At 43.9% G+C, this 18,805-nt stretch overlaps 1 pseudogene; it reads left to right on the forward strand.

Annotated features, from left to right (window-relative positions):
• Positions 1 to 15,592: 15,592 nt before the first annotated feature.
• Positions 15,593 to 18,370, forward strand: LOC123396385 (annotated as a pseudogene).
• The last annotated feature ends 435 nt before the right edge of the window (positions 18,371 to 18,805 follow it).

The following is an 18,805-nucleotide window of genomic DNA, read 5'->3' on the forward strand; positions in this document are numbered from 1 at the left end:
CCAGAGGCTTCCTTCCAGGCGACTCCAGAGCAAAGCAGGGATGAGGATACATCCCCAGAGACCTAGTGGGATACCCGGGCTGAGCCAAGTGGCCATGCTGGTAGCGACAAGGAGCTGGGTGAGGGGGCTACCGTCTACCAGCGTGGTAGTTCGGGACTCCCGCTCATGTCGGCAACCCGTGAGCAGAGGTGGTCGATTAATCCAAATGGGGACAAGTAAGTTAATTTACTCTTATTTAACCTTTTGCCTTCACGTTTTCTCAAATATCTAATTTTTTGGCTTTAATTTGTCATACAGTAGGGGTTGGATTGTTGCCAAGGGTGTCCGCAAGCCCAACAGCGTCCTTGGTGTGCTTTGCCGTCAAAACTTCCCAGGGTTTGTTACGTTGCCCGATCGGGAGCGAGAGGTAGGAATGACCTGGGAGCACTACTTGGGTGCCCAGCCCCGCCGGAGGTGGAGATCGACGGTGTTTTGTGCCACACGAGGGCCGACATGGTGATCCGACAATTCTGGGTAATTTCTCCTTCACACAATTATAAATCAACCATAGCTAGTTATTGTACTAAACAGTGTTGTCTCATTTGCAGACCTACTACTTATGTGAGGAGGGATACGAGGACGACGCAGCAAAGGTTATCCAAACCGAATGTCGCCGCCTACTTCAAAACTTTCGGCATGAGGCTCGGGTGCAGGCTGTTCGAGACTACTATGCCATGCGGCGTATTAGGGAGGACAAGGCGAAGTGTCATGATTCTAATATGGAGAAGGAGCATTACATGAAAGTAATTACATATTATTAAGGCTTTAGTTAGTTTCCTTGATTTGGTTCTTACGCGCTCAAATTTCTCTTTATTAACTTAGGTGCCCCCGAGATGGTGTGTGGATAAGATGGATTGTTGGGAGGCCTTGGTGGACCAGTGGTGCTCCAAAACGTGGGAGGTCAGCCACAACAACGCCAAGGAGAGGCGTGGAAAAATGGTTGGTGTGCCACACCATCAAGGGAGCGTCAACTTAATCCAATTTGGCGAGAACTGGGTATGTGGTTTGCTTCATGCCTCATGCAATTAATTCTTAATGCTATCTTGAGCCCTTTACTAATACAATTTTCCTCTCTCTCTCTTTTAGGCGCGTCACAATAAGACGGAGGTGCCACAGATGTACGACCTGTATGCAATGGCCCATACTGCCTCGTACAAGAAGGTCAAGGCATTCTCTGAGTCTGACCTCGAGCATCCAGAAAACTTCACCAACATATCCTCCCACCACAAGCTCGTGAAGTACAAAGATCACGGGAAGGCGAGGAAAGGGGAGGACTTTAACCTGAGCGAAGGGCCTATTGATCCAGAGCTGGTGATGATAGCTGGCAATGGGAGGCCCCATGGCTCGATCGCCATTGGAGACGGCATTATACGTTGTCTAGCACTCTCCGGCAGATAAAGGCACGCCAAACGAGCTCCTGTCCGGAGATAACACCTCGTCCACGGCCAGCCGAGCTCGCCATCGAGGTTAGTTTAATGGACTCAACTATGTTTCCACACTATGTTGTGCATTGGAACCTGATACGTCTCCGTCGTATCTACTTTTCCGAACTCTTTTGCCCTTGTTTTGGACTCTAATTTGCATGATTTGAATAGAACTAACACGGACTAACGTTGTTTTCAGCAGAATTGCCATGGTGTTGTTTTTGTGAAGAAATAAAAGTTCTCGGAATGTCCTGAAAATTTACGGAGATATTTTTCTGGAATAAAATAAAAATACGTGCGCAAAGATCCACCGGAGGGGGCGTGCCAGTGGGCCACAGGCCCACAGGCCGCGGCCACCCCCCTAGGCCGCACCGTGCAGGCTTGTGGGGCCCATGTGGCACCACCGCCCCCAAACTCAGCTCTATATCTTCCGTCTCGCCCGGAAAAAATCAGGGAGAAGGTTTCATCGCGTTTTGCGATACGGAGGCGCCGCCACATCCTGTTCTTCATCTGGAGGGCAGATCTGGAGTCCGTTTTGGACTCCGGAGAGGGGAAATCCTCGCCATCGTCATCATCAACCTTTCTCCATCGACAATTCCATGATGCTCTTCATCGTTCGTGAGTAATCTCATCGTAGGCTTGCTGGACGGTGATGAGTTGGATGAGATCTATCATGTAATCGAGTTAGTTCTTGACGGGGATTGATCCCTAGTATCCACTATGTTCGAGATTGATGTTGCTACTACTTGGCTATGCTTAATGCTTGTCACTAGGGCCCGAGTGCCATGATTTCAGATCTGAACCTATTATGTTGTCGCCAATATATGTGTGTTTTAGATCCTATCTTGCAAGTTGTAGTCACCTACTATGTGTTATGACCCGGTGATACGTCACAAACGTATCTATAATTTTTGATGGTTTCACGTTGTTATCTTATCAACTTTGGATGTTTTGTTTACCTTTTATATCTTTTTTGGAACTAACTTATTAACTCAGTGCCAAGTGCCAGTTCCTGTTTTTTCTGTGTTTTTGACTCTTTTCAGATCTGATTTTGGAATGGAGTCCAAACGGAATAAAATCCCCAAAATGATTTTTTCTAGAACGGAAGAAGATCAGGAGGCTTGAGGGCCAAGCAAGTGGGCCCACAGGGATCCCACAAGCCCTGTTGCCGCGGCCAGGGGGAGGCCGCGGAAACCAAGCTTGTGGCCTCCCTGGCGCCCCCCCTGCCCTAGTTCTTTGGCCTATATATTCCCTAAATATCCAGAAAAAATCAGGGCGTCCACAAAAACACTTTTCCGCCGCCGCAAGCTTCCGTTTCCGTGAGATCTGATCTGGAGACCCTTCTCGGTGCCCTGCCGGAGGGGGCTTTGGAGTTGGAGGGCTTCTTCCTCAACATCATCGCCCCTCCAATGACTCGTGAGTAGTTCACTTTAGACCTACGGGTTCGTAGTGAGTAGCTAGATGGCTTCTTCTCTCTCTTGGATCTTAAATACAAAGTTCTCCATGATCTTCATGGAGATCTATCCGATGTAATCTTCTTTGGCGGTGTGTTTGTCGAGATCCGATGAATTGTGGATTTGTGATCAGATTATCTATGATATATATTTGAGTCTTTGTTGATTTCTTATATGCATGATTTGATATCCTTGTAAGTCTCTCTGAGTCTTGGGTTTTGTTTGGCCAACTAGATCTATGATTCTTGCAATGGGAGAAGTGCTTGGTTTTGGGTTCTTACCGTGTGGTGACATTTCCGAGTGACAGTAGGGGCAGTAAGGCACACATCGTGTAGTTGCCATCAAGGGTAACAAGGTGGGATTTGTCGTAGATATGAGATTGTCCATCTAACTCATGTCATCTTGCTTAAGGCGTTACTCTATTCTTTTGGACTTAATACACTAGATGCATGCTGGATAGTGGTTGACGTGTGGAGTAATAGTAGTAGATGCAGAAAGTATCGGTCTACTTGTTTTGGACGTGATGCCTATAGATATAATCATTGCCATAGATATCGTCACGACTTTGCGCGGTTCTATCAATTGCTCGACCGTAATTCGTTCACCCACCGTCTACTTGCTTTCATGAGAGTAGCCACTAGTAAACACTACGGCCCCCGGGTCTATTCACACCTATCGTTTACTCCTCCGCTTTTACTTTGCTTTGTTACTTTGTTGCTTTCAGTTCTCACTTGGCAAACAATCTTAAGGGATTGACAACTCCTTCATAGCGTTGGGAGCAAGCTCTTTGTGTTTGTGCAGGCACTTGCGATACTCCTTCACTGGATCGATACCTTGGTTCTCAAAACTGAGGGAAATACTTACCGCCGCTGTGCTACATCACCCTTTTCGCTTCGAGGGAACACCAACGCAAGGCTCCAAGGTCACGGGGGAATCCTTTGCATATTTGCCAAGGAAGTCCCTAAAGGCGTAGCCGCAACAGAAGGATTCTTGGCGCCGTACCAGGGAAGGTTTGTTGTCGCAGTAGCAAGAAGAATTTCTGGCGCCGTTGCCGGGGAAGGAGAGATATATCCAAGTAGGTCTCACAAACTCATCTCTTGCATTTAATTTTTTGCCAGTTGCCTCTCGTTTTCCTCTCCCCCACTTCACATTTGCCATTTTCATTTGCCTTTCTCCTTTGCCGTTTTCTTTTGCCTTTGCCGGTTTTCTTGCTTGCTTGTGTACTTATTTGTTTGTTGACGTCATCATGGCTGAAAACACCAAACTTTGCGATTTCTCGAGCACTAATAATAATGATTTTATTAGTACTCAGATTGCTCCCGCCACTAGTGCGGAATCGTATGAAATCAACGTAGCTTTGCTGAATCTTGTTATGAAAGACCAATTCTCTAGCCTTGCTTGTGAAGATGTCGCATCCCATCTCAATACCTTCATTGATCTTTGCGATATGCAAAAGAAAAGAGATGTGGGTATTGACGTGATTAAGTTGAAGCTTTTTCCTTTCTCGTTGTGACATCGCGCAAAAACTTGGTTTTCTTCTTTGCGCAAAAATAGTATCGATTCTTGGGATAAGTGCAACGATGCTTACATATCCAAGTATTTTCCGCCGGCTAAGATCATCTCCTTACGTAACGATATCATGAATTTCAAGCAACTTGATCATGAACACGTTGCAAAATCTTGGGAGAGGATGAAGCTTATGATTAGAAATTGTCCCGCTCATGGCTTGAGTTTGTGGATGATTATACAAATCTTTTACGCTGGTTTGAATTTCGCTTCTCGCAATATCTTGGACTCCGCCTCAGGTGGAACGTTCATGGAAATCACGTTAGGAGATGCTACAAAACTCCTAGACAATATCATGACCAACTACTCTCAGTGGCATACTGAAAGGTCACCTACTAGCAAAAAGGTACACGCTATAGAAGATATTAACTCGCTTAGTGCTAAGATTGACGAGTTGATGAATTTGGTTGCTAGTAGAAACGCTCCTTTAGATCCTAATAACATGCCACTATCTTCCTTGAATGAGAGTAGCAACGCTAGTTTGGACGTTAATTTTGTTGGTAGGAACAATTTTGGCAACAACAATGCTTTTAGAGGAAACTATGTTCCTAGGCCTTTTCCTAGTAACTCCTCTAACAATTATGGCAATTCCTGCAACAACACTTATGGAAATCACAACAAATTACCCTCTGATTTAGAGAGTAATATCAAAGAGTTCATCAACTCTCAAAAGATTTTCAATGCGTCCATAGAGGAAAAACTACTCAAAATTGACGATTTGGCTAAGAGCGTTGATAGGATGTCTTGTGATCTTGATGCTTTGAAAGTTATATGTCCTCCTCCCAAGGTCAACTTGAATGAAACTTTGAAAGCTATGCGTGTTTTGATGAATGAGAGAAAAGAAAGAACCGCCCAAATTCGCGCTGGGCATGAATGGTTTAAAAGGGTGCGTTCTAGTGATGCAAATCACGAAGATCTTAAAGTGTTTGGTGTGTCTCCTCTTGAATCTTTGTTTTCGCATGTCAAACCTATTGATAAAGGGGTTGGGTATGAATCCACTTTGGTTGAAAAACTCCCCAATGATTCGGAGTCCACCTATCTTGACGATAAACGTGTGGAGAGTGGAGTAGAAGAAATCAAAAATTTGGGTAGTAATGAAACTCCCACTTTGGATTTCAAGGAATTCAATTATGATAATTGCTCCTTGTTTGAATGCATCTCTTTGATACAATCCATTGCAAACTCTCCACATGCTTATAGCCAAGGCAAAGCCTTCACCGCGCATATCGTAGATGCTATGATGAAATCTCTTCAAGAGAAGCTCGAACTAGAAGTCTCTATACCTAGAGAACTTCATGATGAGTGGGAACCTACTATCAAAATCAAGATCAAAAACTATGAGTGCAATGCTTTGTGTGATTTAGGTGCTAGTGTTTCCGCGATTCCAAAATCTTTATGTGATATTCTTGGTTTTCATGACATTGAAGAGTGTTCTCTTAATTTGCATCTTGCGGATTCTAGTGTCAAGAAACCCATGGGAAGGATCGATGATGTTCTTATTGTTGCAAATAAGAACTATGTACCCGTGGATTTCATTGTACTTGACATAGATTGCAATCCTTCATGTCCCATTATTCTTGGTAGACCTTTCCTAAGGACTATTGGTGCTATCATCGATATGAAGGAAGAGAATATTAGATTTTAATTTCCCTTAAAGAAGGGCATGGAGCACTTTCCAAGAAAGAAAATAATATTTCCTTATGAATCTATGATGAGGGCTACTTATGGTTTGAGCACCAAAGATGACTATATGTGATTCCATCACCTTTTTGCCTAGCTAAGGGCGTTAAACAATAGCGCTCGTTGGGAGGCAACCCAACGAATCTATCCTTTTTCTTTCTGTTTTGTGTTTTCCACACTTTCATAACTCTGTTATGATTGGGTTTTTTGTGTTTCTTTTTGCGTTTGTGCCAAGGAAAACCGTTATGATTAGTCTTGGGGATGATCGTTTGGTCATTCTGGAAAAGACAGAAACTTTCTGCTCACAAAAATAATTTTCATTTTTTATGTAAGAGCTTTTGAGTTGATTCTTTTTTCTGCTGATTGTTACGCAAATTCGTCAGACTGTCGTAAGTTTTCAGAGTTTTTGAAGTACCATAAGTATACGAAGTATATAGATTGCTACAAACTGGTCTGGTGTTAACAGATTCTGTTTTTGTTGTGTTGGTTGCTTATTTTGATGAAACTATGAATAGTATCGGGGGTATTAGCCATGGAAGATTGAAAATACAGTAACCCAACATCAACATAATTAGAACTCAAGTTTGCTACAGTACCTAAGGAAGTGGTGGTTTGCTTTCTTATACTAATGTTATCACGAGTTTCTGTTTAAGTTTCGTGTTGTGAAGTTGTCAAGTTTTGGATGAAGTTCTTATGGACAATAAGATAAAGAGTGGCAAGAGCTCAATCTTGGGGATTCCCAAGGCACCCCAAGAGATTCAAGGATGCCGTAAAAGCCTAAGCTTGTGGATGCCCCAGGAAGGCATCCCGTCTTTCGTCTTCAATCCATCAGTAACGTTACTTGGGGCTATATTTTTATTCACCACATGTTATGTGTTTTGCTTGCAGCGTCTTGTATTGTAGGAGTCTTTTATTTTTGTTGTGTCACAATAATCCTTGCTGCACACCTAGAGAGAGAGACGTGCACTTACCGTGATTTTGTCGAGCTTCACTTATATCCTTTGGTTAGACAATTTAGCTCACATGTGCTTCACTTATATCTTTTGAGCTAGTTGATTTTGCTCTGTGTGCTTCACTTATATCTTTTAGAGCACGGCGGTGCGTGGCTTGGTAGTTGATCTATGCCTTGAAAGTAGTCTCAAAAGGGGCAGTTATCCAGAGGGATACAAAAACTTCCACCTTCACGTGCATTGAATAGTTAGAGAAGTTTGATTCATCACAATTAGTTTTGATTTGTGGTTATGGTAATATTGAAGTTATGCTAGTAAGGTGTCGTGGATCTAGAAATACTTGTGTTGAAGTTAGTGATTCCCGTAGCATGCACGTATGGTGAACCGCTATGTGATGAAGTCTGAGCATGATTAGTCTATTGATTGTCATCCTTTGTGTGGCGGTCGGGATCGCGCGATGGTTTATACCTACCAACCCTTCCCCTAGGAGTATGCGTTGAATGCTTTGTTTCGATTACTAATAAAACTTTTGCAACTAGTATATGAGTTCTTCATGACTAGTGTTGAGTCCATGGTTTAGATGCACTTTCACCTTCCACCATCACTATCTTCTTTAGTGCCGTGCAATTTTCGCCGGTGCACAAAACCCACCATTAGTGTTGAGTCCATGCCATGCTAGATCATTGTCACGGTACACTACCGAAGGCATTCCATATAGAGTCATCGTTGCTCTAAGTTTTGAGTTGTAAGTGTGATGATCATCATTGATGGAGCATTGTCCCATGTGAGGAAATAAAAGAGGCCAAAGATGCCCACCAAAAAAAGAGGCCAAAGAGACCATCCAAAAAATGAGAGAAAAAGAGAGAAGGGACAATGCTACCACCTTTCCAAACTTGTGCATATTAAGCACCATGATCTTCATGGTTGAGAGTCTCTTGTTTTGTCACCACCATATAGCTAGTGGGAAATTTTCATTATATAACTTGGCTTGTATATTCCAATGATAGGCTTCCTCAAAATTGCCTTAGGTCTTCGTGAGCAAGCAAGTTGGATGCACAACCACTAGTTTTCTTTAAGAGCTTTCACATACTCATAGCTCTAGTGCATCATTTGTATGGCAATCCCTACTCATTCACTTTGATATCTATTGATGAGCATCTCCACAGCTCATTGATATGCCTAGTTAATGTGACCATCTTCTCCTTGTTGTTCTTGCAACCTCCACCACACTTCACACCACTTATCGTGCTAAAACCATGGCTCACGCTCATGTATTGCGTGAGAGTTTAATTTTTTTGAGAAAGTAAAGGTGTGAAAACAATTACTTGGCCAATACCAGGGTTGTGCATGATTTAAATTCGTTGTGCAATGATGATAGAGCATAGCCAGACTATATGATTTTGTAGGGATAACTTTCTTTTGGCCTTGTTATTTTGAAAGCTCATGATTACCTTGCTAGTTTGCTTGAAGTATTATTGTTTCCATGTCAATAGCAAACTATTGTTTTGAGTCTAATGGATCTGAACATTCACGTCACATAAGAGGAATACAAAGGACATCTATGCTAGGTAGCATGAAAGCATCAAAAATTCATTCTTTATCACTTCCCTACTCGAGGACGGGCAGGAGTTAAGCTTGGGGATGCTTAATATGTCTCAAACGTATCTATAATCTTTGATGGTTTCACGTTGTTATCTTGTCAACTTTGGATGTTCTGTTTACCTTTTATATCTTTTTTGGGACTAACTTATTAACCCAGTGTCAAGTGCCAGTTCCTGTTATTTCTGTGTTTTTGACTCTTTTCATATATGATTTTGGAACAGAGTCCAAACGGAATAAAATCCCAAAAATGATTTTTTCCAGAATGGAAGAAGATCAGGAGGCTTGAGGGCCAAGCAAGTGGGCCCACAGGGAGCCCACAAGCCCTGTTGCCGCGACCAGGGGGAGGCCGCGGCCACCAAGCTTGTGGCCTACATATTCCCTAAAAATCCAGAAAAAATCAGGGCGTCCACGAAAAAACTTTTCCGCCGCCGCAAGCTTCCGTTTCCGCGAGATCTCATGTAGAGACCCTTCCCGGTGCCCTGCCGGAGGGGACTTTGGAGTTGGAGGGCATCTTCATCAACATTATCGCCCCTCCAATGACTCGTGAGTAGTTCACTTCAGACCTATGGGTCCGTAGTTAGTAGCTAGATGGCTTCTTCTCTCTCTTGGATTTTCAATACAAAGTTCTCCATGATCTTCATGGAGATCTATCCGATGTAATCTTCTTTGGCGGTGTGTTTGTCGAGATCTGATGAATTGTGGATTTGTGATCAGATTATCTATGATATATATTTGAGTGTTTGCTGATTTCTTATATGCCTGATTTGATATCCTTGTAAGTCTCTCCGAGTCTTGGGTTTTGTTTGGCCAACTAGATCTATGATTCTTGCAATGGGAGAAGTGCTTGGTTTTGGGTTCTTACCGTGTGGTGACCTTTCCCAGTGACAGTAGGGGCAGCAAGGCACACATCGTGTAGTTGCCATCAAGGGTAACAAGGTGGGATTTGTCGTAGATATGAGATTGTCCATCTAACTCATGTCATCTTGCTTAAGGCGTTACTCTGTTCTTTTGGACTTAATATACTAGATGCATGCTGGATAGCAGTCGACGTGTGGAGTAATAGTAGTAGATGCAGAAAGTATCGGTCTATTTGTTTTGGATGTGATGCCTATAGATATAATCATTGCCATAGATATCGTCACGACTTTGCGCGGTTCTATCAATTGCTCGACAGTAATTCGTTCACCCACCGTCTACTGGCTTTCATGAGAGAAGCCGCTAGTAAACACTACGGCCCCGGCGTCTATTCACACCTATCATTTACACTTCCGCTTTTACTTTGCTTTGTTACTTTGTTCCTTTCAGTTCTCACTTGGCAAACAATCTATAAGGGATTGACAACCCCTTCATAGCGTTGGGAGCAAGCTCTTTGTGTTTGTGCAGGCACTTGTGATACTCCTTCACTGGATCGATACCTTGGTTCTCAAAACCGAGGGAAATACTTACTACCGCTGTGCTACATCACCCTTTCCGCTTCGAGGGAACACCAATGCAAGCCTCCAAGGCCACGGGGGAATCCTTTGCATATTTGCCAAGGAAGTCCCTAAAGGCGTAGCCGCAACAGCAGGATTCCTGGTTCCGTACCAGGGAAGGTCTGTTGTCGCAGTAGCACCCGGCAACCCCGGAGTGACAATAGCCGGAACCACTCCCGGAGATGACCATAGTATGAGGAGTTCATGTATTCACCGCGTGTTAATGATTTGGTCCGGTTCTTTATTAAAAGGAGAACCTTAATATCACGTAGTTTCCATTAGGACCCCGCTGCCACGGGAGGGATGGACAATAGATGTCATGCAAGTTCTTTTCCCTAAGCATGTATGACTACATACGGAATACATGCCTACATTAGATTGATGAACGGGAGCTAGTTACATATCTCTCCGTGTTATAGCTGTTACATGATGAATCACATCCGTCACACTCATCCATCACCGATCCACTGCCTACGAGTCTTTTACTACTAGTCCTCACTACGTTACTTTTTCTAGGCTTGTCCCTTGCTACAAAAGGGATTGGGCCACTCTGTTGTTGTTGCTGTCACTTTGCTACAACTGTTGCTACTACTGTTGCTACTACTGTTACTCTACTGCTGCTACTGTTGTTCCTTGCTACCTCGCTGTTACTTGTTGCAAGATCTTTTCCGACACTGTTTACAGGGAAGAATAGTTACTCGTCCACGGGCAACTTAGTGGCGCCATTGATACAACAGTTAGGAATAGTCTGCCTTGTCAACAGATCGTTTCTGGCACCGTTGATATCATACTACTTTGCTACTGATACTTTGCTTGCAGACACTAATCTTTCAGGTGTGGTTGAATCTGACACACTCAGCTGCTAATACTTGAGAATATTCTTTCGCTTCTCCTTTGGTGAACCAACAAATTTGGGTTGAATACTCTACCCCACGAAAACGGTTGCGATCCCCTACACCTGTGGGTTATCAAAGGCTTTTTCTGGTGCCGTTGCCGAGGAGGCATAGCTATATTCTCTGAGTCACTTGGGATTGACGTCTGCTGATCACTATGAGGAATCCGAAAGATCCAAGAACTAAAATCTTACCTTCCACTACGAGGAGAGGTAAGGAACTGCCATCTAGCTCTGCACTTGATTCACCTTCAGTTTTGAGTAAGTTTGCGACTTTGCCTCGTGCTAGAAATATTGATATGTCGCCTATGCCTGATGATGCTATGCTTGATACTATGCCTGATGATGCCATGCTTGATACTATGCCTGATGATGCTATGCTTGATACTATGCATGATGATGCTATGCTTGATACTGCTTTGTCACTTGGTGTATTCCTTGATGCACAAATTGCTAGAGTTGCTGCTAGACGTGATGATATTTTTGAAACTGTTGATACTATTGAAGTAGAACCTGCTACTATACCTGAATTGCCTGTTATGCCTGATACGCGCTATGCTACGGAGGGAGAGATAGCTAAGGACTTTCTTGCGTGTAAGGATAGCTATGATGTTGAGAATTTACTGCGCAAGTGGAAAGAAAAATCCTTGAACGCTAGGATGAAATACGACCCGAAGTTTGCCACTTCGCCTATCTTTGTGACCGATAAGGATTATGAATTCTCTGTCGACCCTGAGTTAATCACTCTGGTCGAATCTGATCCTTTTCACGGTTATGAGTCTGAAACGGTTGTAGCCCATCTTACCAAACTGCACGATATAGCCACCCTATTCACTAGTGAGGAAAAGATCCGCCACTACTATATGTTCAAGTTGTTTCCTTTCTCGCTAAAGGATGATGCTAAGACCTGGTTCACTTCTCTTGCTCCTGGTTGTGTGCGTAGCCCCCAGGATATGGTCTACTACTTCTCTGAAAAATATTTTCCTGCCCATAAGAAGCAAGTTGCCTTGTAGGAAATATACAACTTTGCTCAACCTGAAGAAGAGAGTCTCCCACAAGCTTGGGGGAGGCTTATCCAGCTACTGAATGCTTTGCATGATCACCCTCTTGAGAAGAATGAAATACTTGATATCTTCTATAATGGACTTACCGATGCTTCCAAAGACCACTTAGATAGTTGTGCGGGTAGTGTTTTTAGGGAACGAACTATAGAACAAGCTGAGATTCTGTTAAACAACATCTTGTGCAATGGGAATGCTTGGACTATTCCCGAACCACCTCCTAAGCCAACTCCGAAGAAAAGAGGTATTCTATTCCTCAATCCTGAAGATATGCAAGAAGCTAAGAAATCTATGCAAGAGAAAGGCATTAAATCTGAAGATGTCAAAAATCTACCACCTATCGAAGAGATCCATGGTCTCGATAACCCGATATAGGTAGTAGAAGTAAATTCTCTGCATAGGTTTCATGAGAGTGATATTCCTTTTGATAAACCTGCTAGCTTATGCTTGGATGAATTTGATAAGTTTGTTGCCAAACAACAGAGTTTCAATGATTATGTTAGCAGACAATTGGAAAAGAATGCTCGTATGCTTAGTCATTTAAGAGCTTGCGTGGACAGAAGTGTCAATGATCTTAAACTTCTGAGTAAACATGCTTCTATGGTTACTACTCAGGTAGAACAAGTACTTAAAGCTCAAAATGACTTGCTCAATGAGTTGAATGACAATTCCGTCAGAGTCGTCACTAGAGGCGGTAGAATGACCCAGGAACCTTTGTATCCTGAGGGTCATCCGAAGAGAATTGAACAAGATTCTCAAAGAGTTAGCACTGATGCACCTAGTCATCCTAGAAAGAAGAAGAAAGATGATAGGAACCTGCACGCTAGCAACCCTGTTGCTGCTACACCTGAGAGTCCAAATGATGCCTCTGTCTATGATGCTGAAATACAATCTGGTGATGAACATGAGTCTAACGATAATATCAATAGTGATGTTCATGTTGATGCTCAACTTAGCAACGATAAGGATGTGGAGATTGAACCTAGTGTTGATCTTGATAACCCCCAGCCTAAGACTAAGAGATACGATAAGAATGACTTCGCTGCTAGGAAGCATGGTAAAGAAAGGGAACCATGGGTTCAGAAAACCCATGCCCTTTCCTCCCAAACCATCCAAGAAAAAGGATGATGAGGATTTTGAGCGATTCATTGAAATGATCAAACCTGTCTTTCTGCAAATGCGTTTGACAGATATGCTCAAAATGTCTCCGTATGCTAAGTACATGAAAGATATTGTGACTAATAAGAGGAGGATACCTGTGGTTGAGATTTCCACCATGCTTGCTAATTATACCTTCAAGGGTGGAACTCCTAAGAAACTAGGTGATCCCGGTGTGCCCACTATACCTTGCTCCATTAAAGGCAACTATGTTAGAACTGCTTTATGTGACCTTCGAGCCGGTGTTAGTGTTATGCCTCTCTCTCTCTTTTATCGTAGACTTAAACTGGATAAGTTGACACCCACTCAAATCTCTCTGCAAATGGCCGCCAAATCAACTGCTTTCACTATCGGCATTTGCGAGGACGTGCCTGTTGTGGTTGCTAATGTCACTATCTTAAGAGACTTTCTTATCTTGGATATTCCCGAGGATGATGTCATGGCTGTCATCCTAGGAAGACCCTTTTTAAACACTGCAGGGGCTGTTATAGATTGCAACAAAGGCAATGTCACTTTCCATATCAACGGCAATGAGCATACGGTGCACATTCCCAAGAAACAATATCGAGTACATTGCATCAATTCTATCGAAAAGACTTCATCGATTCTTATTGGGAGCTTCGAATGCCCTATTCCTCGTGTCAAGATGAAGTATGATTTTCTTGCTGGGGAGATACACATCCCCATTGAGGTGACCTAGTGACTATTCGGAAATTGTCTGTTCTCTTTTGCGATCCCAGAAAGTTTTGTCGAGGGGATTTGATCAACCCCATTGACGGATTTCTATCAATGACCATGAGATGGATGAATCGAGGAGTCACAAACCTCTGTTTCAAGATTTCACCTTCGGTTGCTTAGAAGAAAAATGATAGATTTAGTTTAGTTTTCCCTGTTTTCTGTTTTAGCGTCTGGTAGAAAAGTACCCCGAAAATAAAAGTTCTCCGAACGTCCTGAAAATCAAGTATGATTTTTTCTGGAATTTTTGAAAAATACTGAGACGAAGAGCTTTTCTGGGGGGCACACCAGTGGGCCACAAGCCCTAGGGGCGCGGGCACCCCCCTGGCCGCGCCACCCAGGCTTGTGGGGCCCACAGGCACCCCCTCCACTCATTCTTGCTCTCATGTGGTTCTCCTACCTCCAGAATAAAATCGTTTCGTAGCTCAACGGTTGAACATGAACCGTTCTAAAGGTGTTGTCTATGGAGGTATCTATGCTACTCGTCTTGCCAGACACTTTGAGATACCTATTAGACTCGACGAGGAAGAAGAGATTCTTCTTCCCAAGAGATATCTAGATTACGATAGCATGGTTCGCCATGACTTTCTTGATAGAGATATAAATAGAAGGATGATTTATAACCTGGTGTTTAGTCAGGGTACTCGTGAGACTATTACTTTGCCTGCTCCCTCTTTGTTCAATCTTCATGCAGGCAGGTACATTATTATGCCCTCGGACATCTACGCATATTGGGGCTTAGCCCAACCACAGGTGCCCGTTCCCGAGCCACCAGTCTAGTACCAGATGCCAGTTTATCAGTGGGAGCCAGAGGAGCTCACACAGCAGTGGCATCCTCAGTCCACTCCGGAGTACCCCGGAGCAGGTTATTTCCCTCCTTGGGAGTAGACCAACTTAGGCCAAAAGCCTAAGCTTGGGGGAGTATGTGTTCTCACTGACTTTACATTCTTGCTTATGCTTTCACTTTGTTAGCCGGTGTTCACACTTTTCCACTGTATCATCCATGCTAGTTTATTTTCTTTTTCTCGTTTTCTTTTCGTGTGTATGTCTAGTTTGAGAAAACCCAAAAATATTTTCCTTTTCTTCTTTTTCTTGTTGGGAGCTTTCCCGTGTAAATAGTTTTCTTTTTCTTTGGGTCAAGGTAGAAGATATTGGTTACAATGTTTAGTGGCTCTTGCATGCACACCTGTTTAGCTTTCAAAGATCCATATTACTTTGTCTTCTCCTTTGTGTTTGCCTGCAGATTCTAGCTTTAGTCCAATGCACGAGCACGCTTATTATTGTTCATATCGTTCGTTCGTGCGAGTGAAAGGCAATAATGATGATATACGATGAAGTGACTGAGCCTGGAAAAGCTGGTATGAACTCGGTCTATTTTGTTTTTGTAAATATGACTAGCTCATCATACCTGATTCAGCTTTATTGTGAGAGAAACATGTTTGCAATGACAACTTAGAGATCATAATTGCTTATTTCATGTTTATTTAACTAGGAGCTTATAATGGTTTGTCTTGATTGCCAACATGAATGTTGAGATGACTATGATGTAGTATGATAGGATGGTATCCTCCTTCGAATGTTTCAAGCGGCTTGACTTGGGGCATGTTCACGCATCTAGTTGAAACAGAATCAACATAGCCTCTATGATGTTCATGTTCATGGTGATTTATGTCCCACTCATGCTTGCACTCAATGTTAGTTAATCTCAATGCATTTTGATGACTGTTGTCGCTCTCTAGTTGGTCGCTTCCCAGACTTTTGCTAGCCTTCACTTGTAGTAAGCAGGAATACTGCTTGTGCATCCACCTCCATAAACCCAAAGTTGTGCCAGATGAGTCCACCATACCTACCTATGTGGGTATCTACCTTTCATTCCAAGTAAATTTGCATGTGCCACTCTCTAAATCTTCAAGAAATAATCTGTTTTGCATGCCTGAACCGCTCATGTGGTGACAGGGGGCTATTGGTATCTTCCATGCTAGGCGTGTTATCCTCGATATGTGTTTATTCACTATCATTCACGAGAAAGGTGCCGGTAATTGGAATTCCCAGTTCCATGTTCAAATCGAAAAGATAATTGCAAACAAAACTCCCCCAGGATTGATGTTGGTATGGACGGTACCCGAGGATTCGGCTAGTCGTGGAGTGTGATTGATTGGTGGTGGGGGAGTCAAAACTTTACTTTTCTGTTTGGGAACCGCCTATAGCATGTGTAGCGTGGAAGATGTTGAGAACTCTTAGTCATTGCGTTGACAATGATACCATGCCACTCAAAATTATTATCTTTGTTTTCAAAGCTTGAGCTCTGGCACCTCTGCAAATCAATGCTTCCCTCTGCGAAGGGCCTCTCTATTTATGTTCCTGTTGAGTCATCCTCCTCGTATAAAAGCACCAATTAGAGAGCACCTGTGTCATTTTTATGCTTTGCTTTTAACTGTGTTGAGTATGACTATGACTGGATCTTCGTTGCCATGAATTACAATGTTTAGTCAGCCCTTGGTCTTTGAAGGTGCTCTGCATTTATGTTTTGCGGTCTCAGAAAGAGCTAGCGAGATACCATCTGTTCGTACTGCTTCATGTTGTTTTGATTGAAGTGTTGACATTTGAGGCTTATTATTATTTGCTCGCTAGTTGATTATGCCATTGATATGAGTTTACCATGAGACCTGGATGTCATTTGCTTATGTGGTTTGCTTGTGATCTTGCTGAAATTCTGGTTATGAGCTAGACATAATTGCAACAACAAGATCAAACAGAGTTCGTCAAAGTTTTTCTTTTGTCTCTTTCAGTTTGTCAACTGAATTGCTTGAGGACAAGCAAGGCTTTAAGCTTGGGGGAGTTGATATGTCTCCGTCGTATCTACTTTTCCGAACTCATTTGCCCTTGTTTTGGACTCTAATTTGCATGATTTTAATCTTTCCCTAATAATAAAGCAAATAGGGTTTCTAGTCGTCCGTCGTGGCTGTTTTGCACAAAAACCCTTCACGTTGTACATATTCAACCCGCACTACTAATTTAAGTGGAAAAAACGGTTCAGTTGTACACTTTAGAAGCATTGAGCAAGGCCGCCAACAAACCCCACATCCAGTCTCCGGAAGCAGCCCTCATAAAAATCCAACATTTACGTTCCCGTTGCTGAGCAAGGCCATCGACGGAGCCACTGAAAAATAGATCCCCAAATCCACCACCAAAGATGGCGCCGCGCCCATCCTTCGAACCAAGATGAGCTCCTGGAGGAGATCTTCTTCCTCCTCACTACGGTATCCGACCTAGCCAGCGCCTCCGCAGCGTGTGTTCCCTTCCGCCGTCTCATCACCGACCACGGCTTCCTCCGCCGCTACCGCGCACTCCACCCGCCGCCTCTCATCGGCATGTTGGACTTGGATGACGGCACCCTCGCCCCTGCCCAGCCGCCGCATCTCTCCGCCGTCGCCGCCTGCGCCTTTGCCGGCTTCGACTTCTCCTGCAAATCCTTCCTCCCCACCAAATCCGGTCGTGCCTGGTTGCAACTTGACTTCTTGGACGGCCGCGCCCTCCTCACCGGCGTGCTTGAAAGCGACCTTGAGGCGATGGTCTTCAACCGCCGCCAACTTTTGTTCAGCGACATAGCTGTGTGCGACCCCGTGCACCGTTGCTACGTCCTGCTTCCCGCCGTCCCCTCTGAGCTGACGGCGCTGGTCCCTAAACACGACCTCTTGGGTCTGGAGGCATTCCTTGCCCCCGGTGATGATGAGGAAGACCCTTTATCATTCAGGGTCATGTGCTTGGCGAAGCGCGGAAGCAACATGGTGCTCCTCGTCTTCTCCTCCTCTTTGGGTGGACAATGGCATTCTTTTACATTTGACCAATATCAGGGTAGGTTGTTTGGTCGTCAATTGGTTCGCGGATACTTCTGTTGGTGTTCACCTTTTCTCAAAAAGTTGCTTCTGCTTGACATACATTCCATGGAGTTATCTGCTGTCAGCCTCCCACCCAAACAACATGAGAGCGATGATTTTGTTTTTCTCGAGACAGCACAAGGAATGCTTGGGGTGCTCACTATAGTCGATGGCGGGGACAACGAAGATGGTCGAACATTGCTTAAGTACTCCATTCTGAGAAATAAACAATGGCACCTTGAGAAGTTCATCCCGACGCCGATGGAGCATATTTATATGCTTGGTGTAGCCGGGGGATATGTGCTCCTAGCGACAGGCTGCACCATACCTTCACAAGGTAAGCGAAGGTTCTTTTCGGTGGACGTCAAGACATTGCAGGTCGAGTTGTTCGGCGAAGGCTCCCTAGGTGGTGAACTATATGCTGGTTTCCGACCATCATTGTGTGCACCAACTATATGAACTGGTGAGCATGTTATCTGTTTACTTTTATTTAACATCTGGTTTCAGTGTTAGCCAGCAAAGAAATGTGATTCAGGGTATATGAACTATATGCTGGTTTCCCACCATCATTGTGTGCACCAACTATATGAACTGGAGAGTGTCTTCTCCATGCTCTCCGGCGGACGCCGTAGCGACCTCGACCTCTAGAGATGCATCAGCCTGGTCGGATACTGCATGCTCCCCATGGTCATCTTCTCCACGGTCTCCCTCTTCCTACCGTAGGGCGGTGGGCTCATCTTCGGGATGGGCATGGGATTTGTGTTGTGGTCTACCAGGGTCTGCACCAGGTTACTAGCAGAGCTTGCCTCCAGCGGCGATGAGCATAGGGGACTCATTGCCTACGCCTACTGGCTCGTCTACATGCTCTTCTCTCTGCTCGTGATCTTTCGATGA

Source organism: Hordeum vulgare, chromosome 5H (genome assembly GCF_904849725.1).
Source record: "Hordeum vulgare subsp. vulgare chromosome 5H, MorexV3_pseudomolecules_assembly, whole genome shotgun sequence".
Lineage (NCBI taxonomy): Eukaryota > Viridiplantae > Streptophyta > Magnoliopsida > Poales > Poaceae > Hordeum > Hordeum vulgare.